General features: G+C 47.4%; 1 protein-coding gene across 15 annotated transcripts in view; it reads right to left on the minus strand.

The window, feature by feature from the left end:
- EXTL3 (exostosin like glycosyltransferase 3) overlaps positions 1-19068 on the minus strand; it is a 115547-nt gene that overhangs the window by 78662 nt on the left and 17817 nt on the right. For 9 of the 15 annotated variants that reach the window (XM_072330897.1, XM_072330906.1, XM_072330890.1 and 6 more), the window contains exon 2: positions 1094-1160. The exons of 3 other annotated variants lie outside the window; for them this stretch is intronic. The gene's annotated coding sequence lies outside the window, so the exon portion shown is untranslated. Of the gene's footprint in view, positions 1-1093; positions 1161-16501; positions 16646-19068 lie in introns of all 15 variants that reach the window. 3 more of the 15 variants (XM_072330899.1, XM_072330888.1, XM_072330889.1) reach the window with 2 other exon arrangements.

Here is a 19068-nt window from a genome sequence, read left to right on the forward strand (position 1 = left end):
ATCTGCCTTCCTCCCAGGACATTTTAACACCAACCTGCTAACACACTGCAGTTTCCAAGCACACGATTTCCCCTTGTCTTTGGTCTATGAACACCTTCAGTTCTGAATTTCACCATCCCATGTTATCCTTAGGTGAGTGGCCTGCGAGGGTCATTAGAATGAAATTAACTGTGCAGCTGTCTCAGCCATCGCAGCTCCCACACTCACCTGCTGTGTCTGTGCCTGCATTTTACATCCAAAAGCTGAGAGTCAGCCTGCAGATGCCCACAGCAGGCAGTTAACTCTTTCAGCCTGGCTATGCACCAGATGGGCCAACACGTACCAGTTAACCAGTATGTATTAACCGAAGTCCCTCACAGCGACAAGTTTAACACTATTTGTGGACACCTCATAAAGCACAGGCTTGTTACTACAGCCCATTAGTGCGCGTGCAAGATATTTTAATGTGTAAAAAGTCCCCATGAAATAAGAATTTTCTCCTTTACTTCCAGAGAGAAAAAAAACAAACAAAAAACCCATCCTTGTCCCATTCTAGGCAACGCTCTCCAGAGCTTTTTTCATACCCTTTCCATCCCAAAAGTCAAGCCAAGCCTCATTTAACTGATTTCACAGCACACACCTCTAAGAGTAACCCCTGCATCTGAGCATCCTCCCTCCTCATTGAGTTCAGCAAGGCTGGAACAGAGCAGGTGAACTCATGCTCTCCTGACCCCAGCGCCTCTTCTGCTCTGCAGCACAGGAAACCACACATGACACACTATTCAATTATGTGGCGATGCCTTCAGCATAGATTTCCCACAGCCTCCAACAGGTACAAGGCACAACTGTATTGGCTCTTTGTTCTAAGTGCACACTGATGGAAGAGGGGCACAGACAGAATGAGCACTTGGGATAAAAGGAGCTAGAACCATCAATTTCCATTTCTCCCAAAACAAAACAAGTTAAGCCAAAGGAGTTGGTGTTTCTATGGCAGCGTTGTCCAAATAAGCAGAGTTAATGCTCCTCTCCAGTGAAGTCACCCTGAAGACACTACACAGTGTCACAGCAGTAGGCACTATAGAAAGTCCCATCCTAGAAACGTAAGGGTACTTACTGGAGAAGGTGATCAAACAGATTCTGCCTCTCCTCTGTAGCCAGCTGTCCACTCATTCACCTGGATCCTATCAGAGAGGAAAAAAAGCTCTAAGTACAAAGTGACAGACCTGAGAAGTAGGTCAGCTGAGGAAAGCCAGGCAGACCCTCCATAACATTGAGATCAAGAACTCGGAATGATGGCACAGTCCACAGCACTGCTCTGGACTCATCACTCACACACCAACTGTGCTTCAGAGAGACATTAAATCCACATTCAATTAGTAGAGACCCCTCTTAAGATGGGCACTAAATAATTCCCTACCATGCACAGAGATGACTTCACAGAAATGGAATAGGAACCTCCTCATCTCCCTGCCAATAAAATCTCCATTGAAACTTAAAACAACAAGGGGTCAGTGAGGAGGGATGAGGGGCAGGAGAGGCACTATTGTTGCACTATTGTGTGCTTATATTAAAGACTCCTCATCAGAAAATTACTCGAAATGGGTGTTTTTCATGTTTATCAATAACAGTGCTAATGGTTTTTATGTAAATGCCATTACTCTCAGTCAGACCCGCACAGGACTCAGCCCCATCTCCCCTCACGAGTGACTCCCCTTCAGGCAGCCAATCTAAATGCAAATTATAATCAAATGGCAAAACCACGAGTTTCCTGGATGAGGCCAAACATTTTACATTAAGGACAAAGCACATACTTTGAGAGAACAGCCCTCCTTGTCGTACATACACAACACCTGCTGGGCTCACACCGCTTCTTCAACCCAAACAGACATGAAAACTCAAGCCTAAGTTGATTCTCCTTTGCAGCCCTGCTGTTTACCTATAGAGCAAAGAGCACTATTTGCAGGGGAAGTGACTCTCCTTGGCACAGAGCTGGAAGAAGGAGGTGGTGCTGTGGGATGGGTATTCAGATGGGCAGAGATTTAGAGCTGCTGCCAGCATGAGGAGCGACTCTCTCGTGGCATAAAAGCTTTTCAGGAGAGCACTTAAATCACAAACCCCCACCTGGAGGATAGATCAAACAGAGCGCTTCGTCGGCACTGATGACAATAACGCACTAATGACAAATCTGGTAATAAATAACATTAAAAACGGCGCTGGTTATTAAGCAGGATGCACAGAAGAGAAACTTAATGATTAAAGCGAAGGCCAGAAATCTAACAACACAACTACTGCACAGGTCTGCGAGAGAGCCCGGAGGGGACCAGCTCCCCAGCAGCACAACACCAAAGCTCCCATTGCCCAGAGAGGGACTCGTCCTCAGAGGGATGCAGCCAATTAGTGATGGCTCCAGACATGCTCGTTACACGGGTTTAGTGCTTTGTATGTTTTGGAAGAGCGTATCACTGGGATATTCGTAGAGCAGAACTTGGCTAATTAACGTTAATAACTGAGAGACCGCTTCTGCAAACAGCTGGATTTTGTGGATTAGGCAGCCAGCGGAAACACAGAGCTGGGGAGCAGAGAGAGAATGCAGCTCAGCGGGCACCTGGCCGCTGCTCCACTATTGCAGTTAATGATTTATCCGTGGGCCTCAATGATCACGAACAAATGAATGCACAGTCCGTAAATGCGCGGCCCAGCTCCATCTGACTGCTGGGGTTTGACTGCCCATCAAAAGAGGTATTAAATTCAAAACCACAGCACTGCCTGCCGGCCCCCAGAAGCTTCTCATGAGGATTGGCATCCCTGAAATCTCAGTCAGCTCCTCTTTTTCCACAGCTGCTTTGACACAGCTCGTGGTTAAACAATTACTCACAGACCCATTGTGTTCTGCATTAAAACAAGACACAGACTTTCGGTCCTCCATCGCAGCATGGAGCTGCAAAGGCTCCTTCCTCCTCTTGCTCCAAAGCCACAGAGGAGGAGCGCAGCTACACAATCCATCTTTGGAAGAAGGAGCCCCAGCTTACAGCTCGTCACCCCATCAAGGGCAACTCAGACTCATCACAGAACTGTCGGAGTTAAAAAGAACACTTAAAAAACATCTTGTGCCACTCCCAGCAATGAGCAGAGTCAGCTCACAGCCCCATCCAGCCTTACCTTGGCTGTCTGAAGGAGACCAGGCACCCACCACCTCTATGGGCAGCATGGGCCAGTGCCTCACCACCCTTATCGTTAAAATCTTCGTCCTTAAATCCAACCTAAATCTCCTCTCTTTCAGCTGGAAACCATTTCCCCTTGCCCTGTCACAACAGACCCTGATAGAGCCTGTCCCTTCCCTTCCTACAACCCCCTCTTAGGTACCAAAAGGCAGCTCTCAGGTCACCTCACAGCCTTCTCTTCTCCAGGCTGCACACTACAACAGGCATCCCATTCCATGGATCATTTTTGCAGCCCTCCCCTGGATGCACTCCAACAGCTCTATGTCTCTCCTGTACTCAGGACTCCACATCTGGATGCAGCAATCCAAGTGAGGCCTCACCTGAACTGTACAGAATGGCAGTATCACCCCTTTGCCCTGCTGGCCATGCTTCATTAGGTGCAACCCAGGATACTGTAGGCATTCTGGGCAGCCAGGGCACAGAGCTGGCTCACAGCCAGCTGCCATCCATCATTACCCCCAGGTCCTTTTCAACAGGGCTGCGCTCTGTCCTTACATCCCCAGCTCGTATTGATAGCAGGGGCTGCTGTGACTTCAGGTGCAGACTCTGCACTTGGCTTTGTTGAACCCCAGGAGGTTGCCATATACCTACTGTGAGCTGTAGGGGAATAGGAAAAATAGGAAAAAATCAATAAAAAGGGAAGGAGCCCTTCCAAAACAAGTGCACCTCTTCCCCCATTCGCACAGCTCAGCGCTGCAGATCACAGCCCAACCCTGCAACAGATGTCCTGGTGAAAGCAGCAGCGCTGTGAAGCCAACAGGCGTTCAGGCACTGAGGGAATGCTGCTCCAGGAACACATCGGGGGCAGCGCTGCTCAGCCACCGAGATTTCACGCACAGCCACCACCATCATCTGATTTCACAGGCATCTCCCGACTTCAGCTGTCAAACCACAACCGCGGCCCATTTGCTACAGCAGCACGCTTGAAAACCAGAGCCGTTCCTGGAGCAGAGCCATTTCCTCCTAGAAATTAAAGGTTCAAAACTCAGAGACGCTCACCCCAACCCACGGACTCGCTGCTTCCCTTTGCAAGAGGTTCAGGTTTGTGTGCACCAAAAGGGTCCGAGCAGCAGAGCCTTTTCTTGCTGCCTTTTGTGCGAGGCTTCACGCTACGATGAATGGGTGGAAATGCAAAGCAGAAGTTCACACAAAGAGGAACCAGTGTGTGAGGTGGTTTCTTCTGCAAAAGAGAAGGAGCAGCAATGACTTACTGCCTCATTAAAGAGCCCCAGGCTGCGTTTTTATTAGATGTATTTGGATGCCAGTGGTAAAAAGAAAAAAAAACAAGAGTTAAATAAAAAAAGAGAGGGGGGTACATCTATATTCTTAGCGTATGGGCCTGGATAAGTCACATGGCTACAAACTAAACCACAGCAGACACTCCAGACACAAGTGTGGAATGTTAATGGTGCACATGAGGACTCAAAATCACCATCAATCTGCACAAAGGTGAAGGATCCCGCTGCTGCAGGACGGTGCCTTTTCCCCACGCTCTCACACAGCAAAAGCCTGTTCACGCCACAGCCCACATTTACTCCAGTGTTCCTCTTTGTGTTTTCTTACCTCATAATGGCTTGTAAGCTGCTCAGTGCAATGAAAAGGCAAGTCAGTGGAAAACTGACTATCTCGGTGGTAAAACTGAGCCCGTGTCCCAGCTGTCAGCTTCCCCACCACCGCCTCCTATGGACTGTGCACGATCCCATGCACCTCCTGCTGCGGCCTCCATCCTGCAAGCAACCTGCAGCTCTGAAGGGAGGCTTAGCTCATAAAACATCTCGAGTTGGAAGGGACCCACAAGGATCACCACGTCCAATTCCTAGTTCAAAATGGATTTCCTGCGTACACATCCCATTCTGGCCTGCACGGTGCACAACTTGCTAATAATATAAATGCTATCTCCCCTGCTTAATGGGGATGGTAACTTACGGCTAATCCTGTGCACTGGCACTGAACAAAGCATGGCGGCACACCCAGAGCCAGCATGCCTCACAACCACTAAACACACATTTCTGTGCTCTACGTGGGCAGCAGCTGCTGTCCAGAACGTTTTAACAGCAGAAACCACACTGCTTGATGCGGGAGGGAAAACATAAACCAAACCCAAATACGTTCTTCCTCCTCTTCAAAGCCAGAGCATAAGAAACAAGCAACGTAATTATTCCCACACAAGGGGAAGGAAAATAAACCCCAAAGAACACACACACACACACGAGGGAAAGAAACAAGTCTCAAAATACTGCAGTTTCAAAATAGTTCATGGGCTTCATCCAGGGAACGGAAGCACAACTGGGACACAGTCACTCTCTGCTGACTGGTAGAAGCACCCCAAGGAAAGCTTTTTTCCCCCCTCCCTTCACTTTGTTTTAAATGGCTGAAGAATTTCCTCTGAACGCTCCCAATTGTGGCTCACAACGAGTTATTTTTGAAAGCAAAGAACCAGATTTCTGGGCCTCTGAATGAGCAAATGCAAAGCTTTTATTAAGCAATAATAGCTCAGACAATGGTCACGATTTCCCAAGGGTCTGAACACCGCAGCTGACAATGAGCTTGATTCCTGTTACAAAACCCCCTTGCAGGCCCAGGGGGTTTGCTTTGTAAGGTCTACGGCTCAAACCAGAGAGTTAAAACATTTGCAGCGTGATTTCCTCCAGTAGCATCTGACCAGAGATACAGAAATCACTGGGAAAAGCCCCTCATGGCGTCCCCTTCCTCCTGTGATTGTACAAGGCTCTTTCCAAGCTTGCAACAAAGACATCTCCCCATCCAGCTGGATCATTCCTATCCGGGCAAACTGGGGGGAAGCTGCAGCTCAGAGGAGCTTCCCATTCCGGCCTTGTGCATGCCACTTCTCATTCAGTGAGATGTGGTTGGCCATGAACAATTACTGCTGCATGCGAACGAGCTGATCTGGCTCTCTATAGCTGGCAAAAGGAGCAGGCACTTCTAGGGCACATAAAACTTGATTGGTTCAAGATGTCTACTTAGGACAAGATGAATTGTCCCGCACAAACGGCTGCTTTTCTCCATTGACTATAAAGCAGACCTCAGGGAAAGAAAAGAAACAGCTTAGCTACAGACAGCTACATCTGTACAAAAGACCTAAATGCCTCCCATTCAAATGCTGTCCTCATCTTAAAGAGTAAAGCAACTAATACCCTAAGTTCATTAGCTCTTCAAACCAAGCCCGGCCTGCAGGAGCCTTCCTACTCCATCATCATTTCTCTCCCTCCTCGCACTTGTCCCTGCAAAAGCGTGCCATACCTGCACAACACACCACGGTTACATTAAAGCTTTTCTGCCAGGCAAGTTAGTTTCAATCCAATCATTGACCGATCCAGCTGACCATACAGCCAGGATAAAGAGCCCACAGCACCTCTTTTCTCCCACTTGCACCGTCTCAAAGGGATTGCAAAAGCATTTCCTAACATTCTGTGTACCTGCCTGTAACCAAAAGAGCCTCTGAGAACGGGGAGCCAGGATGCAGGGAGCAGCGCCAAGAATGCCCTCCGATGCCCTGCCTGCGTAGACAGGTGCAGACACTTGAAAACAGCTCCAAGTTCTTCTGCGACTTTGTAAGGGTGAGAAAGCAAAGGTTGTCATTAAAAAAGACAAACAGAAGGGATGGAAGAGGGCATTACTTACTGTGTGTCTTAATTTTACAGGCAGGGTTGAAGAGGGAGGGGATGAAGTGCTTGTTTTGTGTTTCTTACCAAGGACTCTTCACCCGGAGAAATCCCTCAAGTTGGCCTGAAACGCTGCTGAAACATTATTCATCATCTGCTGGTCTGTAAATGGCCATCCACATCCACATTACAGATGCAAACCAACGAGTGCTCCGTCCAGAAGAGAGCACAGAAATGCAGGATGCGTTCAGAAAAGGGAAGTACTCAAATTAAGGATGCCAAACACACCCAGATACCGCCATTCAGAGACTCCACATAAGCACTTTTTGTACGGCAACATCTGTAAATCAAAGCATATTATTTCCCACCCTCATAATGAAGAGATTTGCTAGATGATCTAGAGATCTGTCTGATGGTGGCAAAGCTGCTGAACCTCATGCAGCTGCCTGAAATGGGTACTCAGGCAGAGAGCTCACTTGTGATGCTGAACAGTGCTCGCCTCCAATTAGCAAAACTCGGGGTGCAGTGAGGAAAGAGCACATCGCAGTGAGAGGAGTGGCCACAGGTGACAAATGTGCGTGCCAGCAGCCACTGCCTGGCAGATGAATGAGTCCCCATCGACCAAAGTGAGGATCACAGGCAGATGGCAGGCAGCAAGCACTTCATCACATGCCATGAGAAGCCAGGAAGACTTGAATACTGCTAACACAGACAGCGAGGCTTGAAATGCAGCCTTAACAATAAACAGCTTCAGTTAATCCATATTCACAACACCTATCTCCAAAACACTCTTCATCCATTTAACTGTTGCTTCAAGTCACAGAATCATAGAACCACAGAATGGCCTGGAATGAAAAGGACCTCAAAGATCATCCAGTGCCAACCCCCTGCTGTGTGCAGGGTCAGCAACCAGCAGCCCAGGCTGCCCAGAGCCACATCCAGCCTGGCCTTGAATGCCTGCAGGGATGGGGCATCCACAGCCTCCTTGGGCAACCTGTTCCAGTGCATCACCACCCGCTGGGTGAAAATCTTCCTAATATCTAACCTAAACCTCCCCCAAGCCACGGCATTATCACTGGACTTGAGGATCCTCATGGACGCTTTCCAACTTCAGATATTCCATGTTCCATTACGAGAAAGAACTGGGAAGCAGCTGGCTGAATAACAACAGCCAGACATCAGGACTGTGTACAACTGGGCCAGTTAAGTGCCCTGCATCACATAGGGCCCCTTCAGCAAGGCTTGAAAAGGCTTGAAAAGCCACACACCTTTGAAAACATTGGGACGGTTCCTGGCAGTCTTGCAGCCATTTGCCATCTGATGCTTCATCTTCAGGTTTGGGAGAAGGCAGATCCCAGCCCGCCTCATGGCTGGGAAGTATCTTCTTTGCTATCTTTTCAAATTGTGTTATGCAATAAGTAACACACTCCAACACATGCAGGAGCAAAAATGCCCTTCAGCATTAATAACAAGCCTAGATTACTATAATCTTATTTCTATTAAGATCGTAGAGATTTTGTTACATGACTCTGCAAATTACTTAAATCAGGAAAAAAATAAATCAAACCAAGCTTAAGACTTTATTCCTTCTCTGTCCTTCATGCCTGCCTTGGTACACACAGTCAAATTAAAAACAGCTGTGAACTTTCTGATGCAGTACAGCAGCTCTGCATTGCCCTATGGAGGATCCAAGCCCATATCTCAAAGAGCATGTGCCAAGGAGAGCTTATTTTAGGATGAGAGGCAATGGCCTTAAGCTGTGCCAGAAGCACATCTCCATGTTTCTTCAACACCTCCAGGGATCAGGGACTTCACCACCTCCCTGGCAGCCTCTTCCAATGCCTGACCACCCTTTCGGAGAAGAAGTTGCTCTTAATACCCAATCTGAACCTTTCCCGATGCAATCTGAGGCCACTCCTGAGCCTTTTCCAGACTAAACCATCCCAGTTCCCTCAGGCTCTCCCTGTAATATTTGTGCTTCAGACCCTTCACAGCTCTACTGCCCTTCTCTGGACACTGAAGATGCCTCGCTGTCTTTCCTGTAGTGAGGGGTTCAACACTGAACACAATACGAGGTGAGGTCCCACCAGAGCTGAGTTCAGGGGATGATCACCTCCCTGCTTCTGCTGGCTGCACTACTTCTGACACAAGCCAGGATGCCATTGGCCTCTGTCTACACTGCTGGCTCATGTCCAGCCAAACATCAACCAACACTCTCAGATCCTGTTCCTCCCTGCAGCTTTCCAACCACTCTGCCCCAAGCCTGTAGCATTGCATGTGGTTGTTGGGAACAAAGTGCAGGACCCAGCATTTGGTCTTGTTGAACTTTGTGCCACTGGCCTCAGCTGAACCTTGGGGCTGTGACGGGCCACAGGCTGGATTTCACTCATGACCACTCTCTGGGCCCTCAAGCCAGTTTTTACCCAGCAAAAAGTATACCTGTCCAAACCATGGGCTGCCAAGCTTCCAACAGATTCAGAGTACTAAAGCTGCATCTTTTTCACATTGAGTCCTAAAAGTCACTTATGCCACCAACAGATCCCTTGGAGATGACTCCAAAAGACCAACCTGCCCAGAAGGCTGAAGGCCAGGGTCCACCAAAGCTCTGAAACATGAGGGAAATTGAACATGTTGGCTTCATTTCCACCAGCAGCTCATTCCAAGGACTCACACTGCTTGATACGTCTTTGCATTTCCATCTCTTTGGCTGCTTGGATGCACCAGTACTTCATCATGCTGCTGCAGCATCCCAAACAGCTGGAGCTGTCCATGCAACCTCTGCCCAAGGGCAGGAGAGACCTTGGTGCCCTTCTGGATTCTCTTATCTTCACAGAAGGCAAAGCTTCCACCAAATAAATGAAACCAGCGGATACCTGCACTGTATCTGCTGATCTACACAGAAATCCCAACCAGTCTCTTGTTTTTTAGATCTCATTTTCAGCAGATTAAGAAAGATTATCCCACGGGTATGGCAACCGACCAGAGCGCAAGAGATCATTTCAAGACACCTCTAATAGCACACAATTAACAGCCTCTCCTCAATTTTGTCTCACGGCCTCATTCATTAGGAAGATAGGTTTTCTAATCACTCTCACACAACACCTTTACTAGCAACCCCTCTACTTCCATTACTGCCGCTGTTGGCCTCAGGCTCCTCCTTCCACCCCTTGAAACAGATTCAAGGCAACATCTTCATTTCCACTCCTGCTCATCCGCATTGAAACTGCCTATGCGCACATGCAAAACAAGCACAAATTACACCATTAACTTCAGCTTAGTCAGCTCACACCACAGACTAAGTCAATATTTGACAGATATTTAGCAAGGACTAGAATTTATTTAAAATCAGCACGTCGTGCCCACAAGAGCGGATTTAGCAGAGGATGAGAGACAACAGGACACGCTGCTTGGGATTTGGAGGACAAAAACTCGCTACTTCATAACCACAGAATTCTTTCAGCTGATGCCTCCTGTTGTCACAAAAAGGAGATGAGGGAAAAGCGGGACCTGAGCTCAGTTTTCCAAACCTCTTCTCACTGGCTGGCAAAGTTCTTATTTACATGAGCCTTTGGGAGCGGGGCCAAAACTGAAGAGGAAAAGGAACAGGTCAGTGAAAAATCCCAACAAACAGAGCATCACGGGGAGACAAGAATTAAAAATAAACAGTGTTTTGATCAAACCTCCCTCTCTGCACCACCAAGACTGAGCTGCCACCAGCAGAGAAGGCTGCACGCTGCAAACAAAGCTACGTGTGTGTCAACTAAACATTCCCTGCATTGTACTTAACGGTCTGGGAGAGGAGTTCAAACACCCAGTAAATAAACAGGAAACAGGCCCAGGTCCCTGACAAAGCAGGGAAAGGAAAAAGCAGGGAGAAGGGCAGATGTAAGCACAAAGCGGAGCAAGAGTTAACTGTAGTAACAGGTTTGGTTTTCTGTGCTGTTTGTTAGCAGCTTTGTTTGGAAAACAACCCACGTGCTTGCAGATCCTCTCCAACTGTCTCCAACAGTGGAGAATGCTCTCAGCTTAGGAAGTCAATGGCCATTTCAACCAGAGGCAGAGGAGGTTGGAGTTTCCTGTATTTTTTGCACAAACAGAAGCACTACCCTGCTCACACAATGGCAGGGCAGAAACCTAAATTAATACACTAAATAAATGGCCATGGAGTTTAACATCTGTCCTGCAGGCATTCAAGGCCAGGATGGATGTGGCAGCGTGGTCTGCTGGTTGGCAACCCTGCACATAGCGGGAGGTTGGAACGAGATGAGCAATGTGGTCCTTTTCAATCCAGGCCATTCTATGGTTCCTATTTGTCAGCCCATCCACACGCCGCCTCCCACCCAGCAGTGCTACACAGAGCTTAGCTTACTTGGCACAAAAAAAATGCACCCACAAACCAAAAGAAACCCCCTTTGTGTAGTGCTGCAGTTCAGGTGGCTTTGTGCCCCATCACTGTAAAACCTCAAGAGAGATAAAAGGATACAGCAACTCATTAGCAGAACTTTTCTTGCACCTCTAGATGTACCGCAGCTGGAGAAGCTGAAGGAAATCACACTGACAGCAGTGGACACACACGTACGTATCGAGCATTTGAAAGCACAAAGAGCAAAGCTCTGCTGAATGTGGGAACTGGGAAGCCTGACAGATTTAACCCAGTTTATCCTGTGGCAAATGAGCTACTGCTGAAACACGAGGCATTACATCATCTATTTGAAAGGATTTATCTTTTTTTTTTCCCAAACTAAACTATTGTGTTCACAGCTTAAAAAACATCGTTTCGTTTCTTCCTAACAGACTCAACAAAACGAAGGGGTGGATCAAGCTCTTTGCAGGGAAGCACGCACCTAAACTGCTCTGCAAGTTCAAACAGCGGAAGATTTTATCTAGAATTTAGCAGGAAATACCGAGTGCCCCTTCAGGCCCATCTATTCAGATTCAAGGATGAAAAGCCCATTTTTTTTCAAAGTTATGCTGTGCAAAATAATGGAATCACAGAACAGAATCAAAGAACATCCCGTGTTGGAAGGGACCCCCACGGGGATCATCGACTGGGGGCTGAACTCACCCAGCTCTGCCCGACACCAATGTGATGAGATGGGTGGTGGGGACCCCACCTGATCCTTCCTTCCTTTTCTGCCTAAATAGCTGCAGATTGCAGTCCTAGATGCCACACCGCCTTAATGAGCCACGCTGAGAAGCAGAGAAGGATCAGCCGCAAACTGAGCTGCTGGAGGCACTGCCAGTGCCTGCACTGTTGTTCAACTCGTGGACTTGTTGTCCCTCGATCCCCACACATCTGTTGGTGCAATCTTGTTTCTCAAAACTTGGCAGAACCCTAATTTCGCAGCACCTGCTTTTCAACACTTGTTTCTCAGAACTTTCTTTGGCGAATCTGAAGCGCCGAGCTCTCACAGACTCTCTTGGTGCAGCTTTGAAAACCATGATGCAACGGGCTCTCGCTGGAAAACCGAAGCACCCCGTTGATCGGAGAGGTTTCACACAAGCTGGTGTTGCAGCTCTTCAAACTCAAGAACTGTCAGATGTCAGAGAGTGGAAGGACGCCAGGCAAAGCATTTCAGAACAGCTCAGGGAGGAACCATTGGTCTCACCCCCCAGAAGAGAAGGTTTAACACACACATACACAGCTTGTGCGGATCGAGGCCCTCTGATACGTTTGGCATTTTCATCTGTACCAACCTGTGTTGGCTGTTGACCACAAGGCAGGGAATCCAAGCAAGGAACAAGATTTACACCAAGCAAAACGCTGTAAAAGAAGAATTCTTTATCTAAAACTGGCAGGGGTTTGGAATACAGCTCTTTCACCATCGTGCCTTTGGGTATCCAAGAGTACAGGGAGAAATTCTGTTTTAGATTTATAAACTATTAAAGGGTTATTTTGAATAATGGACAAGCAATGGGGGCTCTAAGAATAAAATAGAAAGGAAAGAATCAACAAAGTGTAGGAAAACTCCATCTGTGGAAGTCCTGTCAAAGGTAAATTAACCTTTGAAACAGCCAGAACTGTAATAAACAGAGAAGAACGGGCTCTGCTGTCAGGATGTAATTAAAAGAAGAAACTAACAACAAAAGCACTCTGCTCCGTTCCATATGGAGGTAGCCAGGAGCTGATTTGGGAGAATGTCAAGCAAACAAATTTTCACTCTGAGATAGCAAAAGGTCACTGCAAACAATTACTACAACGCAAGGCTAAAAGCAACATATGCCTATGCTTTTTCTCAATTTAACAAGATATCTTCACAGCTTTAGTTATTACATGGAAGGAGTAACAACATCAAGGATTAGGCAGCCACATTCAGTCATTGTGCAAATACCAGGAACCATTAGAACTGTGTTTCAAAGTGAGTAGGCTGCACAAGTGTTCGCTTCCTCTTCTCCCTCTGCTTTTGCCAACTGCAGTTCCCAAAACAGATCTCATCCACAGTTAAACTCAGGCCAGAACGAAGACATTCCTTGCCATGTATGGGAAATAACGGAGGTTATTAATTTCACTTCTCATAATAGAAGGGCAGAAGACACGGTAAGGAGGCCTCGGGATAAAAAAAAGTCAGGCAATAAAAAGAAGTGCTCGCATCTCAAAGATGTGCACCAATAGCACACGTCTTCCCAGCTGTCTCCCTGCCAAGCAGCCTTCAGAATGGGGCATTTTCTTCTTGCAGTGCGATTTCAGTCCCCATTAACAGGGACCGCATGCGTCAGCATTAAACTTTTGCCCAGCAGCACACAGGAACTGAAAAATGAGCATCCTATTCCAGTGACCTTCACAGGCATACACAACACTGAGCCATTCTTGTCCATTCAGCATGTTCATTTATAACAAGTCCCACAGATTCACTAAATTACCCTCCATGGTTCCAAGCAGGCTCAGGATTTGCAATTAGGATAAAAGAGGCCGGGAGCAAGCCCCGACACCAGATATGACCTCAATACCTGTTCTCCACCTGCCCATGCTTTACAGTGCTCAGATACTCCTGCTGCTGCCAGAAGAGGCCCAGCACACACATGCACTGCTCTCCCAAAGGAGCAGGCACCCACCCCTACTCTCCTATTCAGCAGCAAAGGAGAAACAAACCCAGCTGCTCTCTGTGCTGCCTCAAGCTTTGTGCCCTTTGAGGAACAGGCCAGCTCCTACCCAGCACCTCCCTAACTCCAGCACTGGGATGCGGTGGGAATGAGAACCTCTACTTCCTGAAAACTGATGAAGCTTGGAACAAAAGGAAGGTGCCAAAAGGGTTTGGTATAATCCTGTCTTGCCACAGAAGGCTCCACACAAGCACATAACTTAGCATTGCGCTGCCTCAATATGCTCACACGAGCCTTTGGTAAACCAGGCTAAGAATAGGCACAGGAACAGCAGTGCATCCAAATAAAACACCCCTGCGTAGCAGCACGAAGCTCACAAGAAATGCTTGTGGTGCCACTTCTGCTTCAATCGGTTTTAGGAAGAGGAAATTCACTTGGGTTCTTTTTATAAATCCTACTCCATTACGTCTGTCAAACAGCTGCCACTTTCTCCGCCCAATAAAGCCACATCCAGCAGTAACCGAAGGATCGCTGTGGCTGCACATGTATTATGTATCACAGATGCATATTAGAACAGACTTGAGATCTGTCTGGAGATTACATGTCACTCCTCCAAGTCAATGGAATGATAGCAAGATGCGTGTCAGCACAGAGCCTGGGCTGGACCTGTACGAACTGCTCCAAAAGATGCTCTGGGCATTGCTGCCTGAGTAACTGCACCTGAAACACGAGCTCAGCAAGGCAGGCAGACAACGGAGAGAAAAACATCTTCCTCCCTGACACCTCCTTTCACAAGCAAGAAATAATTGCATAGTTTGGCCTTTCTAATCAAGCCTGTCATCCTTGTATTTTAAAAGTCTTTTGCAGATTAAAAGCAGAGCTGATTCCTAAGGAAAAAGAGTCAGTTTCAATGCAAAAGCCTCGAGATACCTGCCAGCTCCAGCTCAACGGCTGCTCCCCACTAACTGCACCCTTGAGACACTTGCAGGAGACTTGGTGCTATTCTTCACTGCCACCAAGTAAAAACAAAGTCAGCAAAGCCTGGAGGCAAACGGGAGAAAGCAGCGGCAAGATTTCTTTCCATCCTTTATTATTTGCATCAAGTCTTAATTCCTGTTAATAACGCTGAGATTGACATCAATAACAACACAGTGTGTTTCAATGCAGCCCAGCAGCATTAAAGCAAAGATCTAAATCTATTTTAGGAAGGGCAGCAAAAGAAGCAGCACGCAGCACACCACAACCATGGCAAGGTTCCCTCTCTTCACAACCAGGTTCCCTCTCACCTTTTTCCACACCTTTGTCTTTGTTTCCAGGGCTTTGCAGGGCTGAGAACTTGCAAGGGAAAGCTTAACACCAGCGAATTGTCAGACACCACAGTAATTAGTGGCAGCTTCCCAACACATCCATCTCTGGCCACGGTTCTGATGGCTGGCTCCTCCTCAATGCCCACATTAAAATCAAGGCACACAAGGTAGGCGGTAGATTCATTTACCAAGGGCTTCCCAGAAGAGATGCCTAAGGAAAGACATATCTTACCTAAACAATGCCTGCTTGGTTTGTTGTTTTTTTTAAACCATCTGTTATGTGACTGCTATCTCCATTAATAATCTGAGAAAGACGTTAATGTGCCCGCTGACATGAAGTAGATGTACAATGCATTTCTAGATGATGGGCACCCACATTGCAGGTAACCAGCCAGCAACTTGCTTCTAAAGGAGGAAGGCAGGATTGTGCTGCCTCCTGCCCACCTGCTGCTCACACATCTTGCCTGTGACGTTACCGATCCATTTACACCAAAGAGTTTCGGTCTGTTTTATTTCTAGACCCTTGTGAGCTCCCCTGCAGACACAAAGGCCTTATGGACTCCCCAGAAGAAACCCACAGAGCAGCTCTGCACAGACCTGGACTCTGCTCTCAGCTCTGAGCTCCCCACTTGTTCGGCAGCTCTTCCTGTCACAAGCTCCAATGCTTTGATGCCAACCTTTTCCAGGAGTCATCTGCATGTCAGCAGCACTACGCAGCAGCACCAACACAGTCCAGAACACATCATTTCCATTTGCATAAAGCAAACCTGCAGTATAATTACTTCCTCATGCCCGTAACAGAAGCACTAAAAGACGAGTACAAATCCCATCCCCACATGCTCTGGCACTACATACAATGTGAAGGCATTTAATCAAGGAGGGAGAGGGCAATCCTCCCCACATTCAGTGGTGTGTTTTATTCCATCACATCCAAATCCAGACCCAAGGTGTGGTACAGACATATATGAGAAGAGGAAAAGCAAAGCAGTTAGGATGTGTTGATGTAATGGAGGGTGTTGATGGCTTTAGATGTGCTGCCATTCTATAAGCAAAGGGTCCAGTTTCACAGCGAGTGGCCAAGTGAATTCATCTTCTCTTTGACTGGCCTTAGAAAGTACTCAGCCTGTCATAAAGTGTCCCCTAAGGGAAACCACACACACATGAAGCGACTCGTTTCCTGCTAGATGACATTTTGGCATTCCAACACATAGAATTCACTTTCAAACTAATTCAGAGTTGACCAACCTACTGGCGCAGATATGAGATGACTACGCAGCTCCACAACCCCTTCATGTGACACAAGGCAGCACAAAGCAGTACGAAAGCTCACCCTGCAGAGCCAGATGTCAGGACGTGCGCTTCAGCACGGCAGTGCTCTCACCAAAATGCAACGGGAAAGGGAACAATCCTCAGGCTACGTGTGCTGCCAGCATCCTCGAGAAGAATGTCAGATAAGAAGATACCTCTGAGTATTCTGAATCATGGGGAAGGCGTTTTATGAAACGAGACAGGTAAAAGGTTAACCAACTGGAAACTATGCAGGAAAAAAAAGCATTACCTGTACAGAGAGAAATGTTATTAGCAGTTTGTATTACAAGAAACTTGAGAGGGTTTCCTGCATCCCCATGGGTTAACCCCATGTATCTGTAGCAAAATGACAGCAAAATGCATCAAAACTCATGAGGGGAGGGGACAGGCAGAAAAAGACACACGGCCAACCCCATGCAATGAGATCCCAACCATCTAAGTGAACTGATGGTAGGGATGAAAGAAACTCCTTTACATCAAAATACCTGTACTCATAGAATGGCCTGGGTTGAAAAGGACCACAGTGACCATCCAGTTCCAACCCCCTGCTGTGTGCAGGGTCACCAACAGACCAGGCTGCCCAGAGCCACATCCAGCCTGGCCTTGAATGCCTGCAGGGATGGGGCATCCACAGCCTCCTTGGGCAACCTGTTCCAGTGCATCACCACCCTCTGGGTGAAAAACTTCCTCTTAAGATCCAACCTAAACCTCCCCATCTCAGTTTAAAACCATTCCCCCTTGTCCTAAATCATTAGGACAAGGTCATTAGGTCATTGTCACTAGTGGAAGTCTTTGGGTTCCCTTTCCCTGGACAACCAGAAAAGATTAAATTTGCTTCATTGACAAATCTCAGTTTTCCATACTTCACTTACTGTGACTATCAAGGGACAGCATGCTCTGCAGTCACTGTGAATGCCACACAGCCCTAAAAACCCACTGCCAGTTAGCGGGGGGGAGATGCCAGCAGAGGGAGCACAGCACACCTGTGCACTCCTTACATAAAAGCAAAGGTAAATTAAACTCTGTCAGCAAAACACTGAATGAAAACAAATATGTATTGAAACTTGCTTTAAAATAGTTACAATCCCGTAGGAAATGTCCAGCAAGCCAAGGGAAAAGCTACAGAACGCCCTTTCAAATACATTTCTGAAAGATTAGTCAGTCCTTTAAACAGCTCCTGCTGGTAGCAGACATCAATTAGCTAACAGCAATGACTTCACTAAAATAGGATTGCAATCTATGCTTCAGAACTGGGCCTGTAATTGCTGTGTAATAACACCTATTTACTGGCTGGCCAGCACTAAGGGCTTCCTACACCCCAGGCCAGATAGGGATCAATTAACTGTGAGCCATCGAGCTCTATGTGCTCCTGTCTTCATCCTTCTTACCAAACCCCAAAACCTCAAACTGGCTTTGCACCTCTTTTCAGGCAATACCCACCATATTTGCATCTGAGAATCAGACATCTCAGCTGCAGGAGCCAACTCAACCCCGACAATCACCAGTAAACAGCACTTTAAAGTCTTCTGCGAGCAGAAAATCGAGGGCTCTGCTTTTGAGGATATGTCTAAATTGCAACCACGGTGCTACAAGCATGCTCAGGGCAGCCATAGCCCAGCGAGCACAACAGGGGTTGTACAGACAACTGTCTGGCCCAGCTGTGTGCCTCAAATCCCATGCAAATGCTACCCCAGCAGCTGCATTCCAGCAGAGGTGCAGCTAACTGCACTGAAACATCCCATCCCTGAATACGCACACGGCTATCACTTGTCTTTTTCACATACTCCATGTATTTCGCTTGCTGAGCGGTTCGGTCATAGCGATCTCCATTTGGGTTAGGATTCATTCACTACAGCAACACAAAGAGGTTTTTAGCACAGACGACAGGTGGGGAATTGAGACACAGGGAAAACCTCTCTGCTGGTGAGGAGTTGGGGTCCAGTGATCAGGTGGTCCTTCCCAGTTCTGTGTTTCGTGGGGTTTCCAAAGAAGAAAAATTGCCTTCAGGACTAGGAACCAATTGAGATTTGACCACTGTGATCTTGGCTTCAAATAGCTGGCACATCTGGTCAGCTGGAATTGATATGGGAAGGGGAAGGAATGCCCTGAGGAAACAGGGGAAGGTGACAGGAGTCAAACAGCAGGAAAATCAGGCAGCAGAGATCGTGAGGGAGAGAGAACAAATACACAGAGCCAGAAGAAAACATAAAGGTAAACTCTAAAAACATTAAGATGACGATACTGTGAGATTCCAAAGCTTCATAATCACAGAAAGCAGATTTGAGGTGGCTTCTGGATCCCCACAGGCAAGCAAGCCCTAGTGATATATCAAACAACATCCAAACCCTGATCTGAACAGTGACGTGCTACAAACACCCAAGGGAAGATGATCTTTCCCATCCCACCTTAACAGCACACAAACAGCCTTCCCGTTTTGCCGCGTACCGCTGAGAAACAGCCTCAACGACAGCATTTCAACAACTGTGCTTTCCTTGTTTTGCACATTTGCTGCTTTTGCTCTGATTTGACAACTGCCGAAAGCCATCCTCGCATGCAAACAAAGACAAGAGCTAACAGTCCGCACTTGCA

Source organism: Excalfactoria chinensis, chromosome 3 (assembly GCF_039878825.1).
Source record: "Excalfactoria chinensis isolate bCotChi1 chromosome 3, bCotChi1.hap2, whole genome shotgun sequence".
NCBI lineage: Eukaryota > Metazoa > Chordata > Aves > Galliformes > Phasianidae > Excalfactoria > Excalfactoria chinensis.